The following is a 14,337-nucleotide window of genomic DNA, read 5'->3' as shown; positions in this document are numbered from 1 at the left end:
CACATGAATCACCCCAATGCTTCACAGGAATCACACAAGGCTTACGGTAAGTAATACCCCAGCCAACACAGTACCTCAGCAGGGAAGAGGAGTTTGCATCTGGACGTCTTAAGGATCTGCAGCCCAAAACCCAGTCCTTGGAATTCCTTGTCATGCTGACTGAAGACAGGACACAAAGGGAATCTGCAGCAGGGATCCATGGGGAAGGCACCAAGCAAGAGTTTCTACGAGGCTGGTTGCGGCTCTGTGCTTTTGGACCCCTTTTTCTGGAGCGCAGATAAGACTGAATATCACTGGTCGGATTCTCGTCACTAATCTGGTCCAGCACTCTGGAGAGGGGAGTTCAAAGGTTCAAATCAAGTCTCTGGAGCTCCAGCAGGATGCCACCAAAGTGTCAGCTTTTGGAATTCAGAATTTGGAAGACCGTGCTTTGTGTAATGGCTCGAGGTCCCAAGGTATTAGGGTATTGCAGCCTGGCAAGGTCGCACCATGTCATGTGATGGCTCAAACTGCAGGTCTCCTTGAGTCTAGTGGATCGCACCAGGCTATGGTTCGTCATTTTCAGGATCCCCAGGTCGCTTGGAAGGAAGGGTATCAGCAAGCTCCGGTTACACAGGAGGATCTCCAGACGCAAGAAATAGTCTCAGCTGGTTTCTCTTGATCCTCCTCTTCGGATTCGGGTCCAGTGATCGACTAACTCTTTAGCTCCCAGGATCGGAACTTTATACAGGAACCCAGCCAATCAACAGGTGTGCAATAGTCACACCTGAGGGGGTGGCAGTCCCTTCAGGACAGCCAACTTCACAGGTGGAACTGGTCCCAAGCAGGCAGGAAGACAAAGGGCTGCAGAGTTTGACTCCTCCAACGCTTCCTGCCTTCTCAGACATTCTGGAGCCTGGGCTGCCTCGCCCAAGGTCTCCCACCAAAGACAAACCTTGCACAAAGTATTTTCCTGCCCTGGAGAGTAGGGGAAGGACCAAGAAAGGACAAGCAAATGGAAAAAACCAAAAGAAGAAGACAGAGGCCATTTTGGAAAAATGGGCACCCATGGGTGCCTTACTGCAGCTGTGGAAACAGCCTGCGAACAAGTTGCACCGAACTAGTAAAAAAGGTTCACTGCCACCAGCCATTTCAGTTATGCTTGTCTCAAACATAAATGTTCCCAGGCAGGCGAGTGGTGTGCCCCCTACCTCCATCTTGGGCCACATATCGGCGTGAGAAGCTCCCACAGAGCCCCCGCGCATGCATCCCTTCCAGAGTGCCTCTCTGCTTCCTCCCGCCTCCCAGCGCCCAAGATTGGCCATAGCCACTTCTTTGTTTAGGGTCTAGTGACCTGTGTTGCAGGCACTCACTACCTTTTCCCAGCCCAGACAGGTGAGTGGTGTGCCTCCCTACCTCCATCTTGGGCCATATATCGGGGTGAGAAGCTCCCCCAGCCCCCCCCGCGCATGCATCCCTCCCAGAGTGCCTCTCTGCTTCCTCCTAGCACCCGTGATTGGCCATAGCCACTTCCTTGTTTAGGGTCTAGCGACCCGTGTTGCAGGCGCTCCCTACCTTTTCCCAGCCCAGGCAGATGCGCGGTTCTCCTTCCCTCCTGCCTCACGCCCGCCACCCCCCTGCTCCCATTGGTCCTCTCGGCCCTCATCACCGCTCCTCCCAGGGCAGCCCTTCTGCCCGTGCAGCTCTGCGGCTAAGGGCCCCAAGGCCAAGGGCGGCTCCAACAGAGGCGGCTCCAAGAAGTGTCAGCAAGTGTCTGCAGGGGAAGCCAGCGGCCAGCTGTCAACCATCAACTACAAGGACCAGTAAGGTAGGAGTGGCCTGGGTCAGGAGCAGAGCATCAACTCTACCCTATATTCCAAGCCACTTACAAAACCCAAAGTAAAGAAGGTGACTACTCCCCTCTGCATCGCTTTCCCTCACCCACAAACTTAATCAGTATTTAATACTGTACCAATCTAGCTAGCCACAGACCCCCTTCCTCTGTATATACCTATACAGGTCTCAAATTTAGCAGGGGTTCTGTCTCCAAATTGCATTGTATGATGTTTAGATCGCACGGTTAGGCCTCTCTCCCACCATACAGGTCTCTCAAATCTAGCAGGGGTTCCGTCTCCAAATTGCATTGTATGACGTTTAGACCGCATTGATAGGCCTCTCTCCCACTATACAGGTCCCTCAAATCTAGTTGGGCTTTTGTGTCCAATTGCATGGTAAGATATTTAGTAAGTCCTAGCTGCGACCTCAATCTCATTCTTCAACCAGTGCATGCCCCTCTGAACCTACATGGCTAGCTCAACGCGGTGAACCCAAGGGAGAGGTCCACTGTGCAGGACTCCCAGATTTAGCTGTGTCTGCTTTCATGCTCCACTGCTTCAACTGATCCTCAGATCTAGCTGTGCTTGGTATCAGACAGTACTACTTTAACTGAACCTCAAACATAGCTCCTCCGTCCGATACCCTTCTGCTCTCCAAGTTGTGGGCCTCCTCCCTACGGTACAGGACCCTTGAGTCTATCTGTGCTTATTATCGTGCTCCGCTGTTTCGGCTGACCCTCAAATCCAGCTGTGTTAGGTCCAGGACTCACCATCCTAAGTGTAAGCCTTTCTCCTATTATACAGTGCCCCCAATCTAACTGTGCTTAGTTCAGTACGCTATTAATCCCGGAAACCCATCACTACCTAGCTTAATCAAGTCCCATTCCACCAGACCGTTCAATACCGTAACCTCAGCGACAGTGCACCCTTAGGAAACGCACCATACCCACCGACAGAAACGATACACTGAGCTAGAAAGCACCCAGCGTATCCAAAGAAGGAAAAAACCAAGATCACTGCGCCTGCACAACACAGCATAGAGGACCAACTACCCGACTACGCCCGCACCTTAAACCGAAAAATGGCCCAACCCAGAAAAGGACGCAGAGAAAGAACAAGATCGTGCAACAAGAGACGCGAACACACAACACCGACAGAACCCAGAAGAAGCAGCCCCACTGTAATGAAACACGTCTAACACCACCATAACCGGAACAAAATCTGTAAGAGAAAAATCCTTATACCTTACACCTTACCTCGCGAAAACCGCAGAATACTGACGCCTCAACACGGAAACCTTGAGACATACAAAGAATTTCCCGAAACACCCGGAAAAAAGATGGGAGCACTCAACAAGAGCGCGGGAGGGCTCCAACCCCATCACCCCTTACATCACAAAAACAGAGGGGCACCATCGATTTCCACAACATCCCATGCAAAACGGCAAAGCCCCGGCAACCAACAATGCTACCTCCGTCCCAACAATCGGACTCAATGAAGAAGCCATCACTGATCTTCATCCGAGCAGCATCACAGCAGAAACACCACGACCGATCAGCCCTGTTATCAACCTATTGGACCGCTTCAATGAAGAAGCAGCCGTCGCCATTCTTCATCCTACCAACACCAATGCGGAAACACCACGACCAGACAACTACAAACCAGAACTGCGAATAACCACAAAACAAAATCACACCCAGAGAATCCACTGTAACTTCATAAATGCAAGGTCAATGCCCAAACATTCAACGGAAATATACGACCTATCAGAAGGAGGCATAGACATCCTATTTATAACCGAAAGATGGCTAGACGACAACTACAAGATCACCCTCAACAGCTGCCTGCCTGAAGACTTCAAATGCATCCAAGCAATCAGGAAATCCAAAAGAGGGGGGTGGGGGGAGGAGACTAGCAATCATCCACAAGGAACAACTGGCCATCAAATTGGAAGATCCACTAAACATTGATAAATGCGAATCCTTAATACTATGGCTATCAGTAAACCCCAAAACTAACCTGAAATTCATACTGATATACAGACCACCAACCTACGATGCGACCTTCATAGACACATTCACGGAAGCAATCACCATCCTAGCCATCAAGTACAATCTGATCATCCTCAGAGACTTCAACATCTGGTTCGACGAAAAAACCACAACCACACAAACACAAAAATCCTTAACCGCCCAACTAACAGCCATGAACCTACAGCAACTAGTCAAAGGAGCAACACACTCAGCAGGGCACACATTTGACGCAATCTTCGCCAACAAGGATCTCATCACCACAGCACCCCCAATTCAAATACTCTGTAGCGACCACCTCACCATTCCATTCCATTCATAATCACAACGGCCGAACCAACAAAAAAGTAACAAGAAAAACCACCGATCATGATGAAAAGAAACTGGAGAACCATAAAAAACTCCAACTTAACCGAGCTCCTAGAATTCAGCAAACCACAAGCATCAACCATGGAAGAAGCAGACCTAGACAAAAAAGTTGCCCTGCTCCATACCTGGATCGCAACTCTAGACAACATCGCCAAAGAAAATCCCTTCACCCCATCACATAAGAAAACAACAGCAAAATGGTTCACCCCACTACTAAACACCATGACAAGAAAAAAACGAAAACAAGAATCTGAATGGAGGACCAACAGCATCACTGCAAACAAATTGAAATTCCTGCAACAGATCCGCTCATATAAAAAGGAAATACAAAAAGCGTAGAGGAACCATTACGACAACTGAATCTTCAGAGCACCAAACGCACAAAAAGAACTCTTCAAAATCATAAACGAAATAAAAAACCCACCAGGTTGCAACAACATGCCAATTCCATCGATGATACTTTACGATGACCTAGGAGACCACTTAAAAAACAAAATAACCTCCTTCCAACACACCATACAAAACAGACTAAGCAATCAGAGCTCAAACCACAGCGACACCGACGAGGAACATCCAAACAAGCTACGAAGCTTCCCAGAAATATCCATTGAGGCTTTCGTCAAACTGGTAAACCAAAGCAACAAATCAGGCTCCCCTGAAGACCCTTGCCCCCCCAGACATATACAAAACAATCCTCAAACAAGGAACCCCCATGGAATACCACAGGAATCTCCTCAACCTCTCAAGTTTCACAGGCCTTCAAATCAGCATACATCAAACCGCTACTCAAAGACACAACAGGAAACGTAGAGGATTTATCCAACTACAGACCCATCTCCAATACACCCTACATAGACAAATTGCTAGAAACGTACGTCTACAAAATAACCCAAGAATACGTATGAAGAGCACTGCCTACTAGAACGGGCTCAAGTTGGTTTCAGACCAATGAGAGGAATAGAATCAGCTCTCCTCTCAATATGGGACAACCTAAAAACGAACGCAGACTCAGACAACAGCACTGCCCCGATTCTCCTTGATCTGTCAGCAGCTTTCGACACTGTCAACCACAACATCCTCATAAAGAGATTAGAAGGACTAGGGATAACAGACACCGCCCTACTATGGATCAAATCCTTCCTAACAGACAGAACCGAAACCGTATGGATGAAACCTTTTAAATCCAAACCTAGAGACTCCACGTGCGGAGTACCACAAGGATCATCCTTCTTGCCACTTCTATTTAACATCTACATGTACCTATTAATCAAACTCATCAAAAAACACGGGCTCACATGCTACAACTACGCCGACGATACTCAAATAATCTTCAACATACAAGACCCCCGAAAAGAACACTTCACTAGAGAATTGCCTTCGTGAGATATTCAACTGGATGAACCTCAACCACCTCAAAATTAACCAAGGCAAAACAGAGATAATGATTGTTTAAAAAAAAAAGGGGAGGAGACATCAGCTACATCCCTTGGCCAAGAGAGCTTGGCACCACACCAGAACCATCATCAACTGTAAAAAACCTAGGGTTCCTGATGGAGAACAACCTCACTCTAGAGCCACAAGTAAACTCTCTACTCAAGAAATGTTTCTTCCCCCTGCGAGCAGCAAAAAGCATCCTACCTTTCCTGTTGTTCGCCAACAAAACACTTACCATCATCGCTCTGATCATGTCTAGAGTAGACTACGCCAATAGCCTATACCTGGGCATGCCAGAACGACTTCTAAAAAAACTACAACACATATAAAATGCAGCAGCAAGACTCCTCCTCAAGGTACCAAGAAGAGAACACATCATACCTGCGCTAACAATACTACGCTGGCTACCATTAAAAAAGCGAATAAAGTTCAATTCCATGTTATCACGCACAGAGATCTTCATCACACAAACAAGGCGGAGAATTCCTAAGCGATAAACTACGCCTACATCAACCGACAATAACACTGAGATCAAGCACAGATATCCGCCTGGAACCAAAACCATATAACAGAAGAAAACTCGGAGGATCCTCCTTCTCTCATCAGGCACCAAAAACCTGGAATGACCTACCTAAGAATATACTAAACACAACAAACCACCTAGCATTCAGGAAACTCCTCAAATCATGGCTCTTCACAGCGTAACCACAACAACGACGCACTAGAACCCCCACCCCATTAAAACAACAACGAAAATAACACCAAGCTCGGCCACTCACAAACGGACAAACACTGAACCCAAAGAACCGACCACACGACAGACCATAAGATATCATGGGAAATCGCCACAAAAGGAGGCCTCCAGAGACTGATCACATACTCAGACCCAGACGAAAGCCCTAAATGACTCACCCACTCCCCCCGGACGTACCATATCCAAACCGGCAGACGCATTTAGACAGAAAGTTTGAGAGGAGTCCGCCACACCATCCCAGCACCCAAGGAGGAGAATAGACACCCAACTCACATTAAGCAATCCATTGGCATTCGAACACCTACAGAGCTGGCTAGAATAGAACAGCGAGGAGCAATAATAACACTTACAAAGCGCGTTAGAACAGCACAGGGAGCGCTCCACACAAACCAAAACCCTGACAGACATAGTCTTTTGCCCACCCCGATGAAATTGGAAGGATTGGCGAGTGCCTCAGATTTCTGAACTTCTGTTAACCTTCATACAACCGACTAACAAAAAAACTCAGCATTTCTGCCGACTTATCTCACTCAAAATCTCACACAACCATCTCGCACACAACCATCTCTCGCACAACAACCCGCACGCACTTCACAACACCGCAACAACACATAAGCAACACCAACAGCACACGAGGACTGACACCGATCCAATACTCACACCGAAGCTAAGCACCCGGTGTATACCGAGTTGAAGCTGCCAACAGAACATCATTCCTCTCACTATCCTACTCCCGCTTCACCTACTAACCCATCCCACCATCTCACTTGCAGATCCGCCAGAGCGCCTGGGGACCAACTCCGTTGGGGACGGTGCGCGGTACAAATACCTATTATTTAACAGTGGTAGAGAGAAAGGGAATACAGTGCATCTTCCCAGCACTCCACATAAGGTAGGGTGTGCTTGTCTCACCAAATAAAGTGTACAGAGGATATAAATACCCTTTCTACCCTTGGGAACAGTTGTTCTCACAAGGCAAGGCAGAGAAAATTAAAAAAAGGGTAGCCCAAATGGCAACTCAGCAACACTGCACAGAAAGTGCTGTGTGTTGCAACAATAGAATGTAGATGTCAAAAAGGATAAAATCAAAAAGACACTATGGAGAGTCTAAAAAAAATGACACCCATAAAAAGAGCAACAGAAAGGGTGAGTGTGGAAAAAGATTCTCACTCACTGAAGGAAAAAAAAAAAAAAAGAAAAGTAATCCTTAAGTCCAGCAAAAAGTTCTGGGGGCCTCACAAGTGAGGGACATTTATCACTAAACTGAAAATATTACCCAACGGTTGGTCTCTCCCACTTGAGACTTTAGTCTATTGGTGGAACAGATAGGTGGTATATGAGTGCTAGTTTTCTGGCAGATTAAAACCTTCATGCAAGCGTGTGTAATGTCAGCGTGAATTCCAGGCCAGTACAATCTTTCCGTTATATGCGAGTTTTGGACCTTTCCAGATGGCCTCCCGTCAGATGTAAATGTGCCATCTCTAAGACCACCTGCTTGCGATTTTCAGGGACTACAACTTGGGTTTCAACCAGACCTTCTGAAGTGGTGTCTCCTCTATAAAGAAGTCCACGTTTCAAAAGAAAAAAGGGTCCCCCCCCCTTTCTCACGACCCTCTGGATCCGATACCACTTGCAAAAATGCTTCAGCTAACCAGGGGTCGTTTCTTTGGGCAAAGGCCAAGTCTGGAAGGGTTTCGGGTTCCTCCTCTATAGGCTTTCTGGATTGAGGAATGGGAGGGTCGTCCGATGTATCGCCAGCCCCCACAAAGCCTAGAGTCCCTCTGTCTGTGCTTTCCTGCCCAGACTTTTCCTTAAGCTTAGGGAACACTGCCTTCTCAAGCACCCGTTGAGCAATTTTATCCCCTTGATGAATTTGGGATGGGTCCTTTCCATGATTTTGTAGCAATACCTTAACATCACCTGTAAAGTCTGGGTCCTGGGTCCATTGCTCCCGCTAATGCATCAATTCAAAATATCCATGGCAGCCCTGACTTGGATGCTAGTTTAATGTATGTATCAGGGGGTGGAATTAGTATCACATCATCAGTGAGTATCAATCTTCTTTCACCTGGAGGAATTGTTTCATCCCTACTACTACAGATAGCAAACCTAATAGAGCCCTTAGTAACTACTGAGGGGTCTGATCCTCTGGCACTTACCTTTTCGAATTCTAGAGTCCCCCAACTTATATTGGTTGAGTTGCCTCCCACACCTGACACTATTTGCAAAGGCATCATGAAGCAAGACACAGACAACACACTTATGGTTATAAAAAAATATGTGTTAACTTAAATGTCAGGGTTGTAGATGGCCCAACATTCCCTATGCTAAGGTGGGATTTCCCTACCTGAACAACACTAAGGAAAGTCTGAGTCATAGAGTTCAACTTAAAAGTCTGTCTGTGTCCAAAACCTTTGCTTGCCCTGACAAATAAAGCCAAACAGTGTGTAGGGATGTCAATGATCAAAGAAATGGTGATAAACACAAAATGATGATCTTCAGAAATGGTGATAAACACAAAATGATGATCTTCTTCCAGCTCTTAGCTCCCATTTCACCTCCCCTTCCCCAAGTTCAAGAAAGTTCCACAAAAGTCTCAGAATTACCTTTCTCACGTTCAAGGTTATACAGTCCTACAAAATCCAGTCCCAAACAATCCTTGGAGTTCCCTTCCCCAAGTTCCAAGCAACACAGTTCAAAAGAAAAGTGTCTTGAGGATTCGTTCTTAAGACAATACTCGCAGTCCCTCGAGTCTCAGGGTGCCCTTCCTCCAAACTTTAGCTCAGCCACTTTTACTTGTTTCAGTCTTTCAAAAAAGTGTAACAAATCAAGGACGACTGACCCTCTTTCTGGATCGCCTCACCAGTTTACTTGCAGTACTTCTGTAGGGTGCATTTAAAGGTCCCAAACAGAGGTACCTTTCACAAGAACGGCAGGCATTTTAAACAAACAAAAACGGCCTAGCCTTTGTTTTTCAAGTAAAGTTTTTTTTTTAAAACAATTTTATTGATTTTATTCAACTAAACAAAAATACAAACCAGACGAGCAGTGCATATATCAACAGTTCAATTGTCCATTGCTCAATTCCAGTCACTGCTCCCCCCTCCGACCACTCTTTATGAGCCTTTTTATTCCATGCCCTCTATCTGCTGCATGCGGTGGGGTCTCACTTTCTGTGGATTCTGTCAGGTCTTGTATTGTTCCAAACAATTCCGCTATTAATGATTTCCATGTCATTAGGGTCCCCGCCTCCTCCTCTCCCCCTGCATTGCTTGCCTCTTGCCATATCATTGTTTCTGTCTCCGCCCATTTCTGCAACTCTTTCCACTACACCTCCACCCGTGGCCTATCACATGTCTTCCATCCCATGGCAATCCTTCTCTTTGCGAGTACATATGCTAGATCTTTTAATTTGCTAACATGCTTAAGTTTCTGCGATCTGGGGAATCCCCCCACCCACCTAACAAGCAGGCCCAGGCTGTGTCTATAACAATCAAACTCCCTTTTCCGCTAATTTCTGCGCTACTTCCCCCCCAGAAACGCTCAATTACTGGGCATGACCAGAACATGTGTACCATGTTGTTTTTCAAGTAAAGTTAAAGAGCCATGTGGAAAGGGGCCTACCTGTCCTTACCAATTGATAAAGCAGCATTTTAATTTACAAAGGAAGGAGGAATCAAAGAACCCCATCACATGGAAACAAGATTTAAAAAAATTGAAAACAAAAACGGCCGGCACACCCTTTTGCTGGCTGTGGCAAAAACTTCACAAGGACATCTCCCACTTCCAACCTGGATGTTGCATCTCCCATCTAATGACCAACCACAATAAAATGTCCTGCTAGAGGCGTTGAAATTCAGTGATCTCCAGACCTGCTGGCTCTGAACGCATGGACTTCATGAAAAGTTAGCCCTTGGCTGGAGCTTGACTAATATGTGGGAAAATAGGGGCACCCACTTCAAAGAGCAAGCTTCCAGCACAAAGGAGACTGATCAAAAAAACTCTGGGCACAGGCTGACCCATTGAAAACAAATGGCTGGAAGGCTGGAGTCAGGGCCATTTGTCCCACATGAAGATTCACAATTAATTTGAAAGGACTATCATCATTTAGGTCTTTTTCTCAGCCATCATAAGGCAGATGGATTTCATCTATGTAACATTTTTTATGTAATTTCCAGGCGATTTTGGGGATATAAAATGTATCTACCTGTGACTCTGGGAACTGTAATGGCCAGTTAGGGTTCTGGCTGATCTGAACCTTTTCAAAAATCGGTTTAACAGTTTGTTGCATAACCACGCAAGTGGGAAGGGAAGGAACTCCCCGTATTGAGGCTGGCTTTTCAGTAAACCGTTACACTTCTCCTTGGTTTATTTCACAATGTCTTTGGTTCTCACAGTTTTGGGTTCACTGCTCTAGGCGCAGTTTTCAGACCACACGGTCCACCCATCACAGGTCGCGCAACCGGGATCCCTAGGCTCCTCCGCCCACACAGGTTCTTCCAGACTTGAAAAAATGTGCCCGGTAGCCTGCGCTATACAAATAAAATAAATACAAATACGGACTTGTCCCTGTGTACAGCGTCACATTCCCTTAGTGTCTCTTTGTTGACCTACTGGCTTTATGTGCAGTAGGTACACTCCTCTGGCTTCTCCTGGTTGGCCTTTTGGCTCTGCCATAATGTGTCACACACCTCTTGCCAGTCTTTGGGTTTGCCGCGCTTCATTTACTCAGAGTTTACTTTGTTCTGATTTTGCTCATAGCCCACCTTTCTATGACATTCTTTCACACGTTCGCTCTTTCCTATATGTTGTGTTCATATGGGTACTTTCCCTATGGCTATCCGTTGTGATTTGCTTTGCCCATAAAGTTGGACTCAATTTCATATTCAATAAGCTTAATCGCAAGGTTTCATTAAAACATTTGACAGATATTCAATATGCTTCATTTCAAGTTACAATTCATTTCAGTATTCAATATGCAGCCAATATGCTATATTTCATGTTTCTGCTCAGTTTGGTATTCAATCTGCATTCAACATGATTAATATCAAGTTTCCATTGAGTTTGGTAATTAATTATCCATTCGCAGCCTGTTAGGAACACCCCGGCTGTCGAGTGCCTCTCCCCAACACTCACCGGTCCTCAGCGGCCTGACTGCTGCTTTATTGCTTTATAAGTCCACGGGCCAGCTTCATTGAACCCTGCTCATACTCCAGGGCATATCTTGCCCATGCTGGTAGCTCCGCTGCCTCTGTATGGACACAGACAGCATTCTGCTTTCTCCTGTGCTTTCGCAGCTCTGGCTGCCGATTCCTCGACACAGACTCCCGCTCATGTGAAAGCCCAATGTCCCAACTCGCCTTGGGCTTTACGGGCTTTCTGGGCTGCTTGCCACAATCCTGGCTCCTCCACAAGTCACACCACGGCTGCCTCCTTCGAAAACAGGTCCACTGCTGGTCTGCTCCCCACAGGCCTCCCTGTGGTGTTATCTGGCGCTCTTTTTATACACCTGCAACCACTTAACAGGTTGCATGAGTGGATCCTCAATTAGGTTTAACCTGACTATGATTAAGGGGACTTGCCCGACTCCCACCATAGTCTTCTGGCATTTTCCTTGACCCAATACTCAAGTGTTAAAATGAAGGTGTAGTGTTCATTACTATCTGTAACACCAGACCCCCAAGAGGAACCAAGGGTCAAGGTGATGATAGGAGGTAAGACAGTCTAATTTCTTGTAGACACTGGAGTGACTCGTTCCGGTGTCTGTGAGGGAAAATATGCCAGATGACAGATCCCCTGGGCTAGCTAGGGACACAGGTTTCTCACAGCACACATCAAATCTCCTGTAGCAGGGGACTCCTCTTCCTCATTTCAGTACTTTCAAAGGTTAAATGTGGTAAAATGAGGGGAGAGGTCTTGCAGTAGCCCATAAAGGTTCGGGGAGGGTTAGGTTGGTCATCAATAGGGAAAAGGGGATACCATGTCTCACCTCTGGGCACCTGCTCCTAACCTCCCGAGCACCCTCCACCCAGGTGATCCTCCCTCGCTTCTCCACCCCCCAGGGTCAGGATCCAAAAGCGATGACCTTTCCCTGGTGTGAGAAAGGCATGGTAACAAAAGAAGCCACAGACAAGTGATACAGTTCCAAAATCGTTTATTGGGCTGGTAGGGATGGGAAAATACTGAACGGGCAAGAAAAATTGTTCAACGATGCAGACCACATTTCAATAATGTAACCATATATATTTTTAAATATACAACACAAAATTAGTTGTAGGGGAGGAATAACAGCCCTACGAAGCAGATAATGGACACACTCGTCCCCTGCACACCTTTGAGCTGAGGAACCAGCTAAATCATTTCACTATTCATACAAGCATTTTCAATGAAACATTCAATAAAGAAAAGTCAACCAATATTCAGTTGTAGAGTTTTCTTAAAAATTCAGCTGCTTATCAGATACTCAACACGTTTCGGGGACCATTTCCCCTACTTCAGGAGCCAAACTGTAAATACAAACATAAACAAACCACACATCTTCCGTTATCCGATCCAGGTCAATGGTTTGACAATTAATAATGACCCCCCCCCCCCCCCCAACGGGCCCGTAATCTTAAAGTTCAACATGCCACAGGTTTACAAGCTACTTATTTTTCACTACACAGTGATCCCAACTTTTCATTCAAAAGATCTGTAGAGATGCACATGGATTCCCATCACCAACCTGGAGTAGTTTAAGAGAAAACCGCCACCAATCTTTAACATGCAATCATCTCCAAATACCTAAAATCATCACTCCAAAATAAATGCAACATACCTTCCCCATTCATGGTAGGGACTAGCAGGAGTTTCTAGGTAACAACCGATCATAAACCGTGTTGTGGACAGTGTTTATTGGAACCTTGACTGAGTGTTCGGTCTCCCGAACGCTTGCTCCTGTGTATTTTAATCTGCCTGCAAGCAGCACTGCGAGCGTAGCTCTTGCTGCCAATTCTGCTTCCTGGAGGGGGTGGACTCTATCCTGTACACGTGACGGATCACGTGTCACTAATCCGACACAAATTGCCGGCCTAACCACCCTTGCGGCGTTAAGCCCTGGAGGCAGTAAGGGCTGGTGCTGTTTGGCTGTTCAGCGTGGTCGGCTGTTGGCCCCGGTAAGATAGGTACTGATTAATTACAGTCAGCGGACAAATATCTGCCACTTGTTGTCCCGATTCGGATGACCTACGATTTGTTCAACTTCCTTTAAGAGTATTAATTCATCTACCTGTTTAGCCGGTCTTTGGGGAGGAGAGACGGACTAAGGCTGCTCCTCAAGCCATCGGGCGTTCCCTAGATGGCTAAGATTCTTATATGTAAATTCTGACCAATCAAATAACTAAGGTACTGTTTGGCGTATTTGCAAGAATCCAGTTCTACTCTCCATTTTTAAACTTTTTATCCTACTCTTGGACCCTCTCTCTTAAGCAGCACTTACTTATCCTGTTTTAATATCTATCTGTTCAATTATAATTCTTATCTATTTGTATTTTTACTCTGTGATAGTATTACTAAAAGGTGACATGCGTACCTTAAGAAGTGCAATGCCGAATGGGCCAACTTTGGTTCAGGATAATGCCGAAACCCATAAGCGAAAACAAATGGGCAGTACGCCCCGGAGGCATCACCCTGCTAGCGCCTCGAACCTCAATAGACATACATCTCCAACTGATATAAAACGTTTCTTCTTTGAGTCTAAACCCTTATCCTGTGACTTCACTGGTAAACCAATTGACCCTTGTTTTAAGTTCACTACGAGCACCCAAGGCTCGAATGTAAAAAACATTTTGGGAGTTTCTGATAACACTCTTATTAAAGAGGGCGTAATCCCTCTTTTAAAAGAGCTTCACCCTATGCCTGTAATATGTGAAGCACCTGGATCCCCAGGGTCCAATAC

The 14,337-nt window shown here is 46.1% G+C and overlaps 1 protein-coding gene across 6 annotated transcripts in view; it reads right to left on the bottom strand.

The window, feature by feature from the left end:
• LOC138521753 (uncharacterized) overlaps positions 1-14,337 on the bottom strand; it is a 194,690-nt gene that overhangs the window by 123,183 nt on the left and 57,170 nt on the right. The window lies entirely within an intron of this gene.

The sequence above is a fragment of the Ambystoma mexicanum genome, chromosome 13, assembly GCF_040938575.1.
Source record: "Ambystoma mexicanum isolate Mex_15411 chromosome 13, UKY_AmexF1_1, whole genome shotgun sequence".
Taxonomy (NCBI): Eukaryota; Metazoa; Chordata; class Amphibia; order Caudata; family Ambystomatidae; genus Ambystoma; species Ambystoma mexicanum.
The sequence above is the reverse complement of the archived record's forward strand: the minus strand, read 5'-3'. Positions and strand labels throughout refer to the sequence as shown.